Here is an 18,803-nt window from a genome sequence, read left to right as displayed (position 1 = left end):
GAATTTGCGTGGTATGTCTTGCTCTGGAACTTATTGGCTCTTGGGTGGAGCTTGGTTTCAGTGTATATGTGGAGGCTATTGGATGGTCTCTTATTAATTAATGTTTCCCCTGGCTTTCAGTCTTATTCTTGTAGTAGCCTCAAGACTTCTCCTTCCATACAGCATCAATAATAAAAACTTTTAGGTTAATGATGAAAAGATTCTCCACAGTGAGGGATACCCAGAATGGTTCACTGAGTTACACGGAGAGATGAGTTGGGGGGGGGGTTTGAGGTGACCAGGAGGGGAAGAGGGGAATTCAAATGTGGAGAGAGCAATCTAGCCAGTAAGCACTTCCCTCTGTGCTTTCCACAGTTTGGAACCCTCAGAGTGGTTCACAGAGATACATAGAGAGGGGGGAGGAAGGTAATAGAGGTGAGCATGAGTAGAAAGGGAGGAATCAAGAGGGGAGAGAGAGATCTGGGCAGTATCCTGTTCCTGAAGTGTTCTCCGGTACCCAGAACACCGTCAGAGATTCACAGAATTGGGTTGAGAAGAGAAGGAGGAGGGTGGGAGATAGAGGTTCCCTGGGGGAGAAGAAAGAGCATCAATAGGGGGAGAGAGTAATCAGGCCAGTGATCACACTCCTGAGTAAAAGTGGGTCCTAAAGATTGGGTTCTTAAATGTACAAAATTGACATCAAATATGTAAAACAAAGATTAAAAATCTAGAGTAGAGGTTAGACTCTTATAAAACTTACAATATAAAAAAAAAAGAAAAAAGGAAACAGTGTAAAAAGAAAAAAAACAGTAAAACAGTAAAAAAAGAAACAGTAAAAAAAGTAAAACAGGAAAAAAACAGTAAAAAAAAGAAAAAAAAACACAAAAGGTATAAGATATATGTATGCAGTTTGCTTCAAAAATAGGGTTTGTTTTTTTTTGCAAGTTAATAGTGGGTTATGAAAATGAAAGTTAAAGGTGTAATAGAGGACTTGAAGAAAAAGGATAGAAGAGAAAAAAATATTTTTTTAATTAAAAAAAATTTTTTTAAAAAATAATAATAATAGTAAAAATATATATATCCCGGACTTTCTCTGGAGCTGTTGTGAGCAGTGTGGGGTCTGCTCAGTTTCAGATAGATCCTTGTTCCTGCTTATACTTTTCAAGATCTATAGGTCCTTTTCAATGCAGATGGAATTAACTACAGGGATTTTAATCTGTTGGCCTGTCACTTCCAAAGCGCTTCCCTCTGTTTATTTGGCTTCTGTTTGGAGGTCTCTTCAGTATCTAATTTCCGCCCTGCAACAAAGGGGTGGAGGTGGTCTCTTTAGGTTCGCTTGTTCAATCGTGCTGTGGGGAGGAAGGAACACTGCAAACCTGGCGTGTGTGTGGTGAGCTCGCAGTGTCTCGGCTGCACTGGGTTCGCCCCCGCTCACGGCGTGTGTGCTTTCCCCGTCTACCCTGCTCAGGCTTCAGGTTACTCAGCCGGGGAGTGGGCCGGGGAGTGGGCCCTGAGATGCGTGCACTTCCCAGGTCTAAGCCGCTCAGGTTCAGGCTCCCGGTTACTCCAAAGGCGCAGACTCGGTTTCGCCCGCGGCTTGTGCCGTTCCCGGTCGGAGCTGTTCAGGCGGCCAGGAGTTTGGCGAGCGCGCTCTCCCCTGTTGGGGTGGTGCGAAAGCCTAGGTTTTGATCCACATCCACAGCTGGCCAGTGGTCATGCTCTAGTCTCCATGGGGTATTCTCACAAAGAGGAAGTAAAGTTGTTGAACTTGAACATAGCAACCACTTTAAATCAAGACACCATCATCATCATTTGTCTGGACTACTGAAGGAACTTTCTACCATTATTTCTGTTTTTACCTCCAACATTATCTATTGCTGTGCTGTGCTGTGCTTAGTTGCTCATTTATCTATGACTCTTTGTGACCCCACAGACTATAGCCTGCCAGGCTCCTCGGTCCATGGAATTCTCCAGGCAAGAATAACTGGAGTGGGTAGCCATTCCCTTCTCCAGGGAATCTTCCTGACCCTGGGATTGAATCCAGGTCTCCTGCATTGCACGCAAATTCTTTACCATCTGAGTCACCAGGGAAGCTCAAGAATACTGGAGTGGGTAGCTGTTCCCTTCTCCAGGGGAACTTCCCAACCCAGGAACTGAACCAGGTTCTCCTGCATTGCAGGCTGATTCTTTACCAGCTGAGCTACCCGGAAAGCCCCTATGTGACAAATTATCCCAATTTTTAGCTGCTCAGAATGACAAACACTATCTCACACAGTTTCTGAGAGTCAGGAATCTGGGCGTCCCTAAGCTGGCTTGTTCTGGCTTTGAGTCATCAGGATGTTGGCAGGGATCATCTAGAGTCATCTGAAGGCTTGAGTGTGGCTGGAGGATTTGCTCCCAGCCTTCATTCCCTCACATGGCTGTGGCAGGAGTTCCCAGTTTCTTGCCTCAAGGACAAGTTCCTTACAACATGGCAGCCGGCTTCCATCAGAGCAAATGATTAAAGAGTGTGGTGGAGGCCACATTTTTTTCTTGACCTAGCCTTAGAAATGAAGCACTGTCACTCTTGTTATGTCCTACTTTTTAGGAGTGAGTCACCAAGCCCATCCACATTCAAGGGAGGGAGAATTAAGCTCCATTTCCAGAAGCAATGGGTATCAAAGAATTTGCAGGCATAATTTAAAATAGCTTATGCCCATCTTCAATAGATTTCTGTATGTTGGCATCATGACCTTTTACTAACAAATTTGTCTCCATCTCTATTCTTATTAACCTTTCAATGGTATCTCATTGATTTAAAGATAAATGCCCAACATCTTTGGTTCTACTTGATGACAGTGCCCCACCCTCCAAACCCCTCTAATGTCATCTCTTGTTTTTCCTTTGCTCTCCATTTTCTGGTCACACTCTCTCACTTTCAGTTCCACCAAATTCCTTTTAATTCAGGGCCTTTGCACATGTTCTTCTTGCAACCTAGAATGATCACCATTTTGCACTCACTTCTTCATCATTCACTTCTTAGTCCATAGGATCGTTCCTGAGGAGAGCTTCTTTGACTCTTTACCCTTTATTGGCTACCCAGCTACAGTTCTTGTGATAGCCTGGACTTTTCATTCATGGGGCTGATCACAGTTTATGACTACTCATTCATCTCACTATTTTGCTATGGCTGTAAGAGACTGATTTAGGTATAACCTAGGCTGGGCCGGGGGCCAGGGGCGGCGGCCGACAGGGGCTAGGCCAGGCCGGGGGCCGGAGGCTGGGGGCCGGGGGCGGCGGCCTACAGGGTCTAGGCCGGCCCGGGGCCCAGGGGCCGGGGGCGGCGGCCCACAGGGAAAACTAGCTAATCTGATCACACGGACCACAGCCTTGTCTATCTCAATGAAACTAAGCCATGCCGTGTGGGGCCACCCAAGACGGATGGGTCATGGTGGAGAGGTCTGACAGATTGTGGTCCACTGGGGAAGGGCATGGCAAACCACTTCAGTTTTCTTGCCTTGAGAACCCCATGAACAGTACGAAAAGGCAAAAAGATAGGACAATGAAAGATGAATTCCCCAGGTCAGTAGGTGCCCAATATACTAATGGAGATCAGTGGAGAAATAACTCCAGAAAGAATGATGGGATGGAGCCAAAGCAAAAACGATACCCAACTGTGGATGTGACCGGTGACAGACGCAAAGTCCGATGCTGTAAGAGCAATATTGCATAGGAATCAGGAATGTTAGGTCCATGAATCAAGGCAAATTGGAAGTGGTCAAACAGGAGATGGCAAGAGTGAACGTCGACATTCTAGGAATCAGCGAACTAAGATGGACTGGAATGGGTGAATTTAACTCAGATGACCATTATATCTACTACTGTGGGCAAGAATCCCTTAGAAGAAATGGAGTAGCCATCATGGTCAACAAAAGAGTCCGAAATGCAGTACTTGGATGCAATCTCAAAAACGATAGAATGATCTCTGTTCGTTTCCAAGGCAAACCATTCAATATCACGGTAATCCAAGTCTATGCCCCAACCAGTAATGCCGAAGAAGCTGAAGTTGAACGATTCTATGAAGACCTACAAGACCTTTTAGGACTAACACCCAAAATAGATGTCCTTTTCATTATAGGGGACTGGAATGCAAAAGTAGGAAGTCAAGAAACACCCGGCGTAACAGGCAAGTTTGGCCTTGGAGTACAGAATGAAGCAGGGCAAAGGCTAATAGTGTTTTGCCACGAGAACGCACTGGTAATAGCAAACACCCTCTTCCAACAACACAAGAGAAGACTCTACACGTGGACATCACCAGATGGTCAACACCGAAATCAGATTGATTATATTCTTTGCAGCCAACGATGGAGAAGCTCTATACAGTCAGCAAAAACAAGACCGGGAGCAGACTGTGGCTCAGATCATGAACTGCTTATTGCCAAATTCAGACTTAAATTGAAGAAAGTAGGGAAAACCACTAGACCATTCAGGTATGGCCTAGATCAAATCCCTTATAATTATACAGTGGAAGTGACAAATAGATTCAAGGGACTAGATCTGATAGAGAGAGTGCCTGATGAACTATGGACAGAGGTTTGTGACATTGTACAGGAGACAGGGATCAAGACCATCCCCATGGAAAAGAAATGCAAAAAAGCAAAATGGCTGTCTGAGAAGGCCTTACAAATAGCTGGGAAAAGAAGAGAAGCAAAAAGCAAAGGAGAAAAGGAAAGATAATCCCATCTGAATGCAGAGTTCCAAAGAATAGGAAGGAGAGATAAGAAAGCCTTCTTCAGTGATCAATGCAAAGAAATAGAGGAAAACAATAGAATGGGAAAGACTAGAGATCTCTTCAAGAAAATTAGAGATACCAAGGGAACATTTTATGCAAAGATGGGCTCGATAAAGGACAGAAATGGTATGGACCTAACAGAAGCAGAAGATATTAAGAAGAGGTGGCAAGAATACACAGAAGAACTGTACAAAAAAGATCTTCACGACCCAGATAATCACGATGGTGTGATTACTCACCTAGAACCAGACATCCTGGAATGTGAAGTCATGTGGGCCTTAGAAAGCATCACTACGAACAAAGCTAATGGAGGTGATGGAATTTCAATTGAGCTATTTCAAATCCTCAAAGATGACGCTGTGAAAGTGCTGCACTCAATATGCCAGCAAATTTGGAAAACTCAGCAGTTCCCACAGGACTGGAAAAGGTCAGTTTTCATTCTAATCCCAAAGAAAGGCAATGCCAAAGAATGTTCAAACTACCACACAATTGCACTCATCTCACATGCTAGTAAAGTAATGCTCAAAATTCTCCAAGCCAGGCCTCAGCAATACGTGAACCGTGAACTTCCAGATGTTCAAGCTGGTTTTAGAAAAGGCAGAGGAACCAGAGATCAAATTGCCAACATCTGCTGGATCATTGAAAAAGCAAGAGAGTTCCAGAAAAACATCTACCTCTGCTTTATTGACTGCCAAAGCCTTTGACTGTGTGGATCACAATTAACTGTGGAAAATTCTGAAAGAGATGGGAATACCAGACCATCTGACCTGTCTTTTGAGAAACCTGTATGCAGGTCAGGAAGCAACAGTTAGAACTCGACATGGAACGACAGACTGGTTCCAAATAGGACAAGGAGTCCGTCAAGGCTGTATATTTTCACCGTGCTTATTTAACTTATATGCAGACTACATCACGATAAACGCTGGGCTGGAAGAATCACAAGCTCGAATCAAGATTGCCAGGAGAAATATCAATAACCTCAGATATGCAGATGACACCACCCTTATGGCAGAAAGTGAAGAAGAACTAAAGAGCCTCTTGATGAAAGTGAAAGAGGAGAGTGAAAAAGTTGGCTTAAAGCTCAACATTCAGAAAACTAAGATCATGGCATCTGGTCCCATCACTTCATGGGAAATACATGGGGAAACAGTGGAAACAGTGTCAGACTTTATTTTCTTGGGCTCCAAAATCACTGCTGATGGTGATTGCAGCCATGAAATTAAAAGACGCTTACTCCTTGGACGGAAGGTTATTACCAACCTAGATGGCATATTTAAAAGCAGAGACATTACTTTGCCAACAAAGGTCTGTCTAGCCAAGGCTATAGTTTTTCCAGTGGTCATGTATGGATGTGAGAGTTGGATGGTGAAGAAAGCTGAGCGCCGAAGAATTGATGCTTTTGAACTGTGGTGTTGGAGAAGACTCTTGAGAGTCCCTTGGACTGCAAGGAGATCCAACCAGTCCATCCTAAAGGAGGTCAGTCCTGGGTGTTCATTGGAAGGTCTGATGTTGAAGCTGAAACTCCAATACTTTGGCCACCTCATGCGAAGGGTTGACTCATTGGAAAAGACACTAATGCTGGGAAGGATTGGAGGCAGGAGGAGAAGGGGACGACAGAGGATGAGATGATTGGATGGCATCACCGACTCGCTGGACATGGGTTTGTGTAAACTCCGGGAGTCAGTGATGGACAGGGAGGCCTGGCGTGCTGCGATTCATGGAGTTGCAAAGAATTGTACACGACTGAGCGACTGAACTGAATTGAAGGGATTGTAGCTTTGTTCACTAAGGAATTCTAGCACTTGGTACAGGGTTTAGCTAGTGTTGTGTATGTGTGTGCGTGCTCAGTTGCTCAGAAGTGTCTGACTCTCTGCAACCCCATGGACTGTAGCCTGCCAGGCTTCCCAGTCCTTCACTATTTGCTCAAACTTGTGTCCATTGAGTCAGGGATGCCATCCAATCATCTCATCCTCTATCACTCCCTTCTCCTGCCCTCAATCTTTCCAAGCATCAGGGTCTTTGTGGCCAAAGTATTAATATGTCTTTATCTCTAAACTTAAATATAGACCAAAAGAAAAGCATACCATAAATGTGCATACAATGCAATATACCAACCATGGGAACTCCAGCAAGGGAATTAGAATTACAGGAAAATAAGGAAGGGATCTATGTAATCAGAATTCTGCGGGCTAAATCATTAAAGAGATATAGCCTTAATCTTAATCACACTAAGATTAGGAACAGCTTTGGTTCTGAAATTTTAGCATATATATACACATTTCAAGGTGATTCTGCAGGTAAGAGACTCATTATCCTTAGAAGTTTTATTCTGATGTTTTTCCCCATCATCTGCTTGCAACTCCATCACCCACAAACTAATCTTAAGAGATACACACATGGCAGTGGTCTCTGAGCTGTAAGCTGTGGACAAGAACAGAGCCTAAAAAGTATCACTTTCCCATTCTCATCCTCTCTGTTAATGTGACAAGGGTGAGATTACTGGATTAGAAGTATTCCAAGTTTGGGAGTGTCTTTTGCAGGAGACTTCATTTCACCTAGGTGAGAAAAGGCATCCACTGCTACTCATTTTGTTGTCAAACCCTTTGCACTCCTGGGTGCTTGCCTTTCAGAGATCCATTCACAGAGCCTTGCAAGTGAGAAACAAAAACAGCTTGCTGGGAAATGAGTTCAGTCCCAGCAGTGCAGCTCTGAGCCTGGAGGGAGGACAAACAAAGCAAGTTCAGTGTCTCTCTCATTACGGTTCATCTTGCCCCAGCCTCTTAAAAGCTCTTCTATTGTGCCCAGGCCTAAAAACCTCCAGTGATCTGACTGAGCCTCTCTAATTGGGTACTTGCAGTTCATCTTATTTTTTGTTAAAAAAATAAGCTCATCAGCACTGTAGCCTCAGGGGTCCACATGGAACATGTTTATAAAGAGGTTTGTGTGTTTATTAGTGTTACACAAAGCCCATTACACAAAAGCCTCAGAAATGCACCAGACTCAGCAAGCTTCCAAACATGAACACTTGGAGTGACAAGCCCTAAGTCATTACTAGTGACAGGCCCCCGGGGCCCTGAGAAGTCTCTCCTTTCCCTCAGCCCAGGTGATTTGAGTCAAGGGACTTGGAAGGGGACATCTCTCCGAAAAGTCACAGCCCTTCATTTTGGGTAGAGGTGGTAGGAAAGACATTTCCTTCAAAGCAAAACTTACAAAGCACCTACTATGTGTCTGGCATGCTGACTGATATGAACATGCTGGCATGTGGATGCTCCCTGAACACCAAAATAATTTATGTAGTAGATGGAGTTTCTGGTCTCACAAAGTCATGCTCATGCTCAGTCACTTAGTTGAGTCTGATTCTTTGCAACCCCATGGACTGTAGCCCACCAGGCTCCTTCGTCCATGGGATTTCCAGCAACAATACTGGAGTGGGTTGCCATTTTCTTCTCCAGGGGATCTTCCCAACCTAGGGATCAAACCCGCATCTCCTGCATTGGCAGGTGGAGTCTTTACCACTGAGCCACCTTACAAAGTCACTAAGGTACAAAAAGATGAATGACTTGTCCCAGGTCCTACAAATAAGAGGAGACAAAATTTAAAAATATGCAAAACCAGGTCTATTAAATCACGGAGTCTCTCTTCCTCCTACCAGAATGTATAGCCTCTTAATATAAATCACTACTTGCACAACAGCCCCTTTGAGGGTCTCATCCCAAACTAGGGTAGAGTAGTACAAGGAGACCAAGGGGCCTGCAGACCAGAGATGTGGTTCACTATCTGCCGGATCACCTGCCGGACCACCTTGCTGGGTTGTTTCTTCATTGGGATCAGATTGGCTGTCCCGCTGAAGGAAGACTTTGAGCACAAGTCATGCATCAAGTGGGCTTCCCGGGGGTTCAGGTGGTAAAGGATCTGCCTGCAGTGCAGGAAACCTGGGTTCAATTCCTGGGTCTGGAAGAACCCTTGGAGAAGAAAATGGCAACCTACTGCAGTATTCTTGCCTGGAGAAGTCCACAGACAGAGAAGCCTGGTCAGATATGACTGAGTGATTAACACACACACACATGCATCAAGTAACAAATATGTCAAGAACTAAGAAGATATAATGTTCCACAAGGATAAGCACAGCAGGAAGAAAGCCAAATTAATTTCAACTGTTGCCAGAGGTGTGCGGGGCAGGGGCAGGGGTGGGGGCAGGCAGAGACATCTCAGCAATTGATATCAAATGCCAACTATTATGAGTTAGAGCACAAGAGCAAGTGATTTCTGATTAAACCTGATCATATTGATTCATAGAAACCATCAAGTAATTGTCTACTAATAGCAGCTGCCTGAAAGGCAGTGAAATGCTTATAAAGAAGTCTCAGTTCCACGCAGCCTAAGCACTTTCCAACACCAGAAAGGAAAGAACAGATTTTGTGACTATGCTAAATCTATGTAATTCCCATTTTTAATTATGGCACACAATGGTGGTTGATTTACATATGCTTCTCGGTCTTTTCCTCCTCCTCCTCCCACTAAGGTACATAATAAATGTTGAAGCAAGGCAAGGATGAAATGCAAATAAGCAAAGACTGTATGACAGGGTCATGGAGTCCTGCTTCCTAAGGCCAACTGAACTCATTTCACTAAGATAGGAAAGAAACATTTTTACCAGTAAGGTGTAAGTGTGTTAGGTGCACAATTATGTCCGACTCTTGGCAACCCCATGGACTGTAGCTCACCAGGCTCCTCTGTCCATGGAATTCTCCAGGCAAGAATACTGGAGTGAGTAGCCATTCCCTTCTCCACGGGATCTTCCAGACCCAGGGATCAAACCCGAGTCTCCTGCATTGCAGGCAGACTCTTTACCATTTGAGCCACCAGAAAACAAGACATAAATGGGAACCTGATTAACCCAATGTTCACCAAAAATATGCTAAGGTATAAACCCATTCCTCAAATATTTTTTGCTAAATGGAGGTTCGATTTTTTGCACTGCTTCTGCATAAATGAAATAAAACATTTTGGAGTTGGCCATTACCATCGGTCATCTGTTTGTAATCAAAATAATTGGTACAGAGTCAAAATAGTCTTTTTCTTCATATTCCATATGCAGTTGTATGTTAGAAAAAGCGTTAGTCATTCAGTCGTGTCTGACTCTTTGTGATCCCATGGACTGTAGCCCGCCAGGCTCCTCTGTCCATGGGATTCTCCAGGCAAGAATACTGGAGTGGGTTGCCATTCCCTCCTTAGGATATCTTCCCCACCCAGGGATCGAACCCAGGTCTTCCACATTGCAGACAGATTCTTTACCATCTGAACCACCAGGGAAGCCCACGTGTTAGGAGACTATCTGCAAATTAAGATCCTGGCAGCAGTCAGTGCAGAGAAAATCAGCAAGGTATCATCAGCATAGGTGTTATTTTAAGGACTCTAAATCCATTTGTGTGTTCCAAATGTGGGTTTGCATTGGGAAAGACCCAAGGCATTTTTTATTTTAAACCAAGATGGCAAAGTATAGCCCAAGGACCAAATAGAGCCCCCTTCACCTATTTTTATAAATAAAGTTTTATTGGGACAACAAGTGATGCTCATTTTTTTCTGTAATATTATTATCTGTCTGCTTTCAAGCTCTGAGAGCAGACTTGAGTAGTATTGAGAGATCTGCAATGCTGAATATATTTACTACCTACTGCTTCATGAAAAAGTTTGTCTACTCCTAATCTAAACTATGCCCAATTCTGCTTCTAATTCTACATCAGACACCCAAACAAATCAACAAAGCTTACTGTTGTTGTTCAGTCAATTAGTTGTGTCAGACTCTGCAACTCCATGGACTGCAGCACGCCCGGCTTCCCTGTCCTTCACCATCTCCAGGAGCTTGTACAAACTCATATCCATTGAGTCAGTGATACCATCCAACCATCTCATCCTCTGTCCTCCCCTTCTCCTCCCGCTTTCAATCTTTCCCAGCATCAGGGTCTTTTCTAATGAGTCAGCTCTTCTCATCACGTGGCCAAAGTATTGGAACTTCAGTTTCAGCATCAGTCCTTCCAATGAATATTCAGGGTTGATTTCCTTTAGGACTGACTGGTTTGATCTCCTTGCAGTCCAAGAGACTCTCAAGAGTCTTCTCCAACACCACAGTTCAAAAGCATCAATTCTCTGGTGCTCAGCCTTCTTTATGATACAACTCTCACATCCATACATGACTACTGGAAAAACCACAGTTTTGACTATACGATCCTCTTATGGGCAAACTGATATGTTCGCCTCTCACTGAGTCATGTTAGGTAGAATCTTCCCTGGTAACATCTTCTAACCAAGTAGAAATTACGAGGCTGGCTGCTTGCATAGCAGTTCCAGGGTCATGGCTAATACCACAACCTTTCATGCAGCAAATATGGACTCACAGCCCCTCTCCTATGGTTGTCTTCTCAGTGGTTTGGGTGATATATGACATATGAGGCCCAGTTCACGTTACGACACAGCTGACCTTCTGCCTGGACAAGACAGACTCATAAGAAACTAGTGCCTACAAGATTTAAATTTTGGGATTAGCCATGCCAACAACCTATTCAGAGTGTTTTAGGCTTAAACAAAATAACTATTATTTTGACTTGGCAGGCATTCTTTGCTTACAGTTACATGAAGACATTCCTACTTAAATGCTTTTGATACAGCAGGTTATTAATATAAAAAATATATATACAAAATATATAAACAACTATTTGTATGTAACATCAAGAGAATATTCAAACATGTTTAGTCTATCTATAAAGTTTCCAGAGTTGAGAGGAAAAGATGACAAACAAACAAACAAACAAACAAAAACAAGTACTTTGAGATCCCAGAGTGACCGGTAGGCATAATCTGTTCTAATGCACTGTACATGTCAGAATTTAGAGCCCCAGAATTATTGCTTTAAAAAAATTATTTTGTATTAGGGTATAGCTGATTAGGGCTTCCCTGGTGGCTCAGGGGTAAAAATTCCACCTGCAATGTAGGAGATGCGTGTTCGATCCCAGGGTTGGGAAGATCCCCTGGAGAAGGAAATGGCAACGCACTCCAGTATTCTTGCCTGGGAAATCCTATGGACAGAGGGGATTGGAGAGCTACAGTCCATGGGGTTGCAAAGCATCAGACATGACTTAGCGATTAAGCACATGTGCAGAGCTGATTAACAATGTTGTGATAGTTTTAGGTGAACAGCAATGGGGCCTCAGCCATACATATACATGTATCCATTCTACCCCAAACTCCCCTCCATTCAGGCTGCCATATAGCATTGATTAGAGTTCCATGTGCCATTTAGTAGGTCCTTGTTGGTTATCTATTTTAAATATAGCAGTGTGTACATGTCCATTTCAAACTCCCAAGCTATCCCTTCCCCTCAACCCTTACTCCCCACCGCTCAGCAACCATAAGTCTGTTCTCCAAGTCTCTGAGTTTCTTTCTTCTTTGTAAGTTCATTTTTCTCATTTCTTCTTAGATTCCACATATAAAGGATGTCATACAATATTTCTCTGTCTGACTTACTTCACTCAGTGTGACAATCTCTAGGTCCATCCTTGTTGCTACAAATGGCATTATGTCTGGAATAACTGCATTTTGAATGATACCTTCATTACTAGGAAACTGTTTACAACTAAGCAGGATATGACCAATGCTTCATACAATATTTTGACTTCTCTATAATATTCTGATTGTACATTCATAAGAAGATAAGGGCTCTTGTTCTTTCAGAAAAAAAGAAACACGTTTAAAACTTGGCATGTTTCTGGCAGTAAGTATTCTACAAGGGTTCATGACATTTCCATGAAGCTGTCTATAAAGCATCACCTATAAACCTCTTTGACACTATCTACACCAAAACATCCCAAAAGCAGTCAGAGGTGAAGGCTCTGGAGTCTAATTAACCTGACAGTGTCAGGTTTTCAAATTCTCTCCAGCCTGAATATCCTAGGAAATTTCATGTGTTCATTAATTCAACAAATATTTATAACATTTAAGGCAATGTTATGGATACAGAAACGGCTAGGAACAGGTCCTTGCCTCCAAGCACCTCAAAATCTATTTGTTTCATAAGGGCTAGTTTGAGCTGTGGGTTGAAAAATTCAGAACTTTTCTGTAGTAAATCAAATTGAACTGATCAGAAAATCATTTCCTAGGCGAAAAGGATTTTTCTAGATGTAAAGAGATTTTATGCTGTTTTGAAAAGGCTGCAGTTTGTTTTTTAACCAATCTTCCTGAGATATGCAAGTTTAAAATTTTTCATGATAAATTTCTTATTGATTTCAAATAGTTCAGCCTAATGCAAGAATTTAATACTACTTTTTTTGAATGAGAGGAAGATATTGATAGCTTTTGATAATTGTGAAAGATCAAAGCTTTTAATAGTAATGTTGTGTTATTTAAAGACAAAGTGCTCAGTCACTTCAGTCGTGTCTGACTCTCTGCGACCCCATGAACCACGGCCCGCCAGGCTCCTCTGTCCATTGGATTCTTCAGGCAAGAATACTAGAGTGGGTTGCCATTTCCTTCTCCAGTGATAAAGTATGAAGTGAGTGAAGTGAGTGACGTGAAGTCACTCAGTTGTGTCCAACTCTTTGCGATCTCATGAACCGTAGCCTACCAGGCTCCTTCATCCATGGGATTTTCAAGGCAAGAATACTGGAGTGGGTTGCTATTTCCTTCGCTGAAAGACAAAGAGGGAAAAGCAAAACTTCCTAGCCCCTAAATGCAACTGGATCCCAAAATAGAAAAAGGCCATTAGTGAAATAACTAGGGAAATCTGAATGAAGTCTGTAGTTTAATAGTATAGTACCAATGTTAATTTCTTAGCTTTGATGAATGTACCATGATTATGTAAAATGTTGGCATTAGGGGAAACTAGATGATAGAGTATATGTGTTAGTCGCTAAGTCATGTCTGATTCTTTGCAACCCCATGGACTGCAGCCCACCAGGATCCTCTGTCCATGGGATTCTCCAGACAAGGATACTGGAGTGGTTTGCCCTTTCCTTCTCCAAGAGTATATGGTAAGTGTTCTATTTTTGCAACTCCTAGGTAAATCTGAAATTATTTTAAAACAAAACTACTGAAGAATAGGGTCAAGTTGTTGTTCAAAGTTATTTAGATTTTCTCATATCTTAGAATAGATGTGAGAGAACTTTAACAGGAGCACCTGAAATTGGCCAGATAGATAAGCATGATCTGAACTTTTTTGAAAGTAAGAGTGTGGAAGTATAAGTTTCCAGGGCTCTTTCAAATGTAGAATATACCACTCTTCTATGAGATTTAGAGACAAAAGCATAAAATTCTCTGAGAGTAGAACTAGAGGGATCCTTTGGTTTATTCCAGTGCTCCTCAATTTATCCATCAATACATTCCTTATGGCCAGAGAGTTCACGTGCACCTCAGAGGGTATGGAGGTGGTCAGAAATGACACACCTCTAGACAGAAAGTGTCTTCGCGCAACTCAAGTTTAACTTTAAAAGTTCAGGCAACACATTATATTTTATATTATTTACTTATTTAACTGTTCTCTTGAAGTTCTTATAAAATTGATGCTCCAAAAAGCCAAAACCAAAAGTTGATTCTCTTATATATATATATATTTAAAAAGCTGATTCTATCATCTTGATCCAATGGTATCATTTAATCTTTGCTTTACATGAAATTTGGTGAGGGCTGAGAGTGGGAAGAGAGGTGGACTATAGTTTCAAAAGCCTAGAGTTCCTGGCCTAATTGAGTTCATGCAATTTCCTCAAAACCTGCATCACCTGAATGAAGACCGGCTATGGTTTGTGTGTGTGGGTGTGCATGTGGGTCTTGGCCATGGAATGCCACACTCACTTTTCTAGTAACAGGATCCTTCAGTCAGGGAAGCTTCCATCCCAGATGGTACCTCAGGAACTTTCCCATTTTATGTCCCCTGCCCTTTTTGTCATCTCTATTATTTTCCCCACAGAGAAAAGGGGAGGGCCTTTTTCAATACATCAGATTCAGTCAGTTGAGCAGTCCTGGGGACTGGCTTGCATTTATAAAATGCTTTTCTTTCATCTTGTTTCACTGATAAGACCATTGTTATGGGATCTGAAACACTGAATGAAAATAGGTGCCCTCCAGGGTCCCACTTCTGTCAGGTCTATATGGAATAAGGAGAAGCGAATTCACCTGGATGACTTCAGGCAGTAATGATTTAAGGGCAGGACTTCCCTGCTGGTTCAGTGGTTAAGGATCTCCCTGTCAAAGCAGGGGACACAGGTTCAATCCCTGGTCCGGGAAGATCCCACATGCCATGGGGGCAGCTAAGCCGGAGCACCACAACTACTGAAGCCTGTGCATCCAGAGCCTGCGCTCTGCAACAAGAGAAGCCACCACAGTGAGAAGCCAGCTCACCACAACTAGAGAGGAGTCCCTGCTCACTGCAACTAGAGAAAGCCCGTGTGCAGCAGTGAAGACTTAGTGCAACCAAAAATAAAAATTAAAAAAATAATAAGATTAGAGTAAAACTCTGATTTGAGAAAATCAGTCCCTAAATTCCATTTATATAATTAAAGGCAAGCCAGTTTGAATTATTTAGATAATCCCCCAATTTACGGATTGGATTGGCTTAATCACTTGATCTGAGATTTATTTCTCAGAGACCATTTCCATAATCACTCAGGAAGTTCAATGTTTGCTGGTTTTTGTCTTCAATTTTGGTTGATGCCTGAAATTAGTATAAGAACTATTCTACCTAGTACTCTATCAATTAATTAGAACCACAATACCATGTACATGGATATAAACTGCAATAAACCTGAAGAACTAAGCATCTTAAATATTAAATTGTACATCTATGTTCTAAAAAGTACAACAGGAAATCTAACACCCTATTTTCTGGTATATGGTTAATTTTGTAACCACAGTTCCAAAAAGTATGTTTTATTTTTCTTTTCTCGTTAGGGAGAACCAAAACAAAACAAACAAACAAAAAAAAACCAAGTCAGCCCATGTGGAAAAATCAAATCAGTCAACTCCACCTGTTCCCATGTAATTATACAAGTGATACCAAATCTGATCCTCAGATCAAACTTACAAGAAACTTTATATGGACACATTCAGGAGGGGCATGTTAATAAAAGTCATGAAAGGGGTATTGGTGATATGGCACTGTACCATTTTAGAAGTGTCATTTATTTCCTATTTTGTCACAAAGTAAGAGTGTTTCCTCTATTTTTCCACTGATGCCCTTCTGAATTCATTTTTAAACATCTTTTAGAAATGGAAAATGTATTTGCCAAGTTTACAATTTAATCATTTTCATGGGTTGTAAGTTTAAACCAGAACTGTCTTTTCTACATGATATTATTCTAATCCTAGCACATAGTTCAAAGGGAATTGCTATATTTACCTATCCCCAGTATTCATAGAATATCAATGCATTGGATTTGTCCTCTGTGGTTTTTCTTAAGTTTGTAGGAAAAGCAATGTGAATTTTAATTGGATTACATCATGTAGGAGATATGAACATTTTTTAACATTTCATGCTATTCGTTAGAGTTTATTCTTGTTTTGCTGGTGATAATATCTAAAATTGCATTTGGAAGCATAAACGCAAAATAAAAATCTCTTACTTTTAAAAGTCACCCTACAAAAGACTACAGTTTATCTTCTGGAATCTGAAGATGCGGAAAAATGTCCCCCCAAATTGAAGCTAAACCATAACACATAAAACTTGATTTTGTAGTCCAGATATTCCTTCTTTCCTTTGCCACACACATATCCCTAACTGTATTAGCTTAGGATCTCAAAAAAAACAAGAAATAATTACATACACTAAGTCGTTTTAGTCGTGTCTGACTCTTTGTGACCCTCTGGACGGTAGCCCATCAGGCTCTTCTGCCCATGGGATTCTCCAGGCAAGAATACTGGAATGGGTTGCTGTGCCCTCCTCCAGGGGATCTTCCCGACCCAGGAGTTGAACCTGCATCTCTTATGTCTCTTGTATTGGCAGGCAGGTTCTTTACCACTAGTGCCAATTGGGAAGCCTACATATACATTACACATATACATAGAGGGTAGGGTGGTGCTCATGGGATTATGGAGTCTAAGAAGCCCCAAGATCTGCAGTTGGCAATCTGGAGACCTAGGAGATCCAATGAACCCAGAAGCACTAAAGGATGAAGGAGATGTCCCAGCTGAAAGACAGTCAAGCAGAGAGAATGAATTTTTTCTTATTCTGCTTTTTGTTCTATTCCAGCCTTCAACAGATTGGATGAGGCCCGCTGACACTGGGGAGGGCAATCTGCTTTCATTCAGTGAATATGTTTAGGACAATATCTGTACACCCTATGGCCCAGTCAAGTTGACATTTAAAATTAACCATTCTACTGATCAAATCATGGCAGGATATTGTTGTCAGAGAGTTGTCAGAGAGCTTGCAAGCTATCTTGATATCTAGTCTCAGAAGAGCTCTGAGAGACAACTCATGCAAAAAACCACAGCATCTATCATTTCTATCGTTTAGCGTACTTACCTCCTCCTGTCCTCTGATTCCTTGGGAAATACTTCTTGCACTTTATCCACTTCTGATGGCATATCAGTTATGCTTTAGCAATGGTCAGTCCCAGTACTCCATTCCCTTGTGCACACTGAGTATAAACATAAGCCTATTTTGCAAACAGGACCAAGGAGGGTCTTGACTGGGATTGACACACACCTATAGAGAAAAATGTTGCTTGCTTTCTACTGGCTCTCAAACTAGGATGGTGTGAAGCTGTGGTTGCAAGTGGCCATATTCTCTCGTCACATGGAAGAAACTGTAACAAAAAGTAAAGAGACTATCATGCAGAGATAAGAAAAGACAAACAGAAACATGACGTGGAGGGGAAGACAAACTGTTCTGTCTGTCATCCCCTCTTTTTCAAAGAGAAGATTTGAAATTCTGGGTACACTTGGGCCTGAAGGCATCATTCCTGGACTTTTTTGTTAAGTGAGCTAATAATTTTTTTGTTTAAGTTCATTTGAATTGTGATCAAGAGAACCCTAATGAATACAAACTGTGCTTCTATGCTTCTATAAAAATTCTTTTTATTGATGCTGATACCTACATCCTGAGGAGAATCTGTCATTTGGTAGATTGCCCTTGTTGACCCAGCATACAGCTTTGGGTAGTGAGAGCTGAGAGCCACAGGAGAGGATTATGATACTTGATCTTCCAGTGAACTGGTCTTGGAGAACAGTGGAATGGCAGTGTGACAGCCCAGTTACCCCCTCCCAATGATAATAAGTCAACAAGCAATAAGACAGTCAGAAGGTTGCCTATAACTACAATGATTTGAACTGCAGACATTTAAAAGATGTAAGTCAATGGATACACCATTCATACTTCAGGAGGAATGATATGAATCATTCCATACGAAGCAGCAGTTTTCGGACACAAATACTAACTAGATTTCCAGTAAGACTCTTCCCTACAAGAGGTCTAAAAGAGCATCATAAAGCCTCTGCAAAGTGTGATGAAAGATAAAATGCAAAAGGTGATTAGAGGCAAACAAACTTGAAGGCACCATTGAGATCCTTTATGAACTTAGACCTCCACCAACATCTGAGAAATAAATCAACATCTGATTTCATAGCTATACACTATTCAAGGGCTGAGACTACGTGTTTTGTAAGCAAAGCTGTTACAATAGTACTTTTGCTAATTAAAATTATTTTGCTAAAAAAAAGGTTTCAAAAGGCACAGGATGTCATCTAGGTCCCACAGATGGGTCACCGCCTCCTGCTTTCTGTCTCCTTCCCCACATACCCTGCATCACAGCATAGCCTTTCATTAGAGCACACATTTCTCAGTGTCCTAATTATAACATCAGCCACACAGCACAGTGTTCTGCAAATGGTGGGCTGGTAGGATTGTGTTGTCAGAAATTTAATATGATAAGAAAAGAGATAGAAATGGTTGTATAATCTGGAGGAGGGAGTCATTCTCTTTTGTTATAGTATAAAAATTGAAAAAATATTCTCAAGATAGATATTAAAAATAAAGGAAAATGAGTAACCTCACTTCTTGGAATGACCA

General features: G+C 41.9%; 1 long non-coding RNA gene across 1 annotated transcript in view; it reads right to left on the bottom strand.

Moving 5' to 3' along the window:
- Nucleotides 1-7,059: 7,059 nt before the first annotated feature.
- The window catches only part of LOC145522766 (uncharacterized), a 33,376-nt gene continuing 21,632 nt past the window's right edge, over nt 7,060-18,803 (bottom strand). The window contains exons 3-4 of the long non-coding RNA XR_014066157.1: nt 17,259-17,541; nt 7,060-7,464 (exon numbers count right to left, since the gene is read on the bottom strand). This is a non-coding gene — a long non-coding RNA (uncharacterized LOC145522766). The remainder of the gene's footprint in view (nt 7,465-17,258; nt 17,542-18,803) is intronic.

Source organism: Giraffa tippelskirchi, chromosome 10, assembly GCF_054371585.1.
Source record: "Giraffa tippelskirchi isolate mGirTip1 chromosome 10, T2T-mGirTip1v1.2.pri, whole genome shotgun sequence".
Lineage (NCBI taxonomy): Eukaryota > Metazoa > Chordata > Mammalia > Artiodactyla > Giraffidae > Giraffa > Giraffa tippelskirchi.
This window is presented reverse-complemented; position numbering and strand designations above follow the sequence as displayed.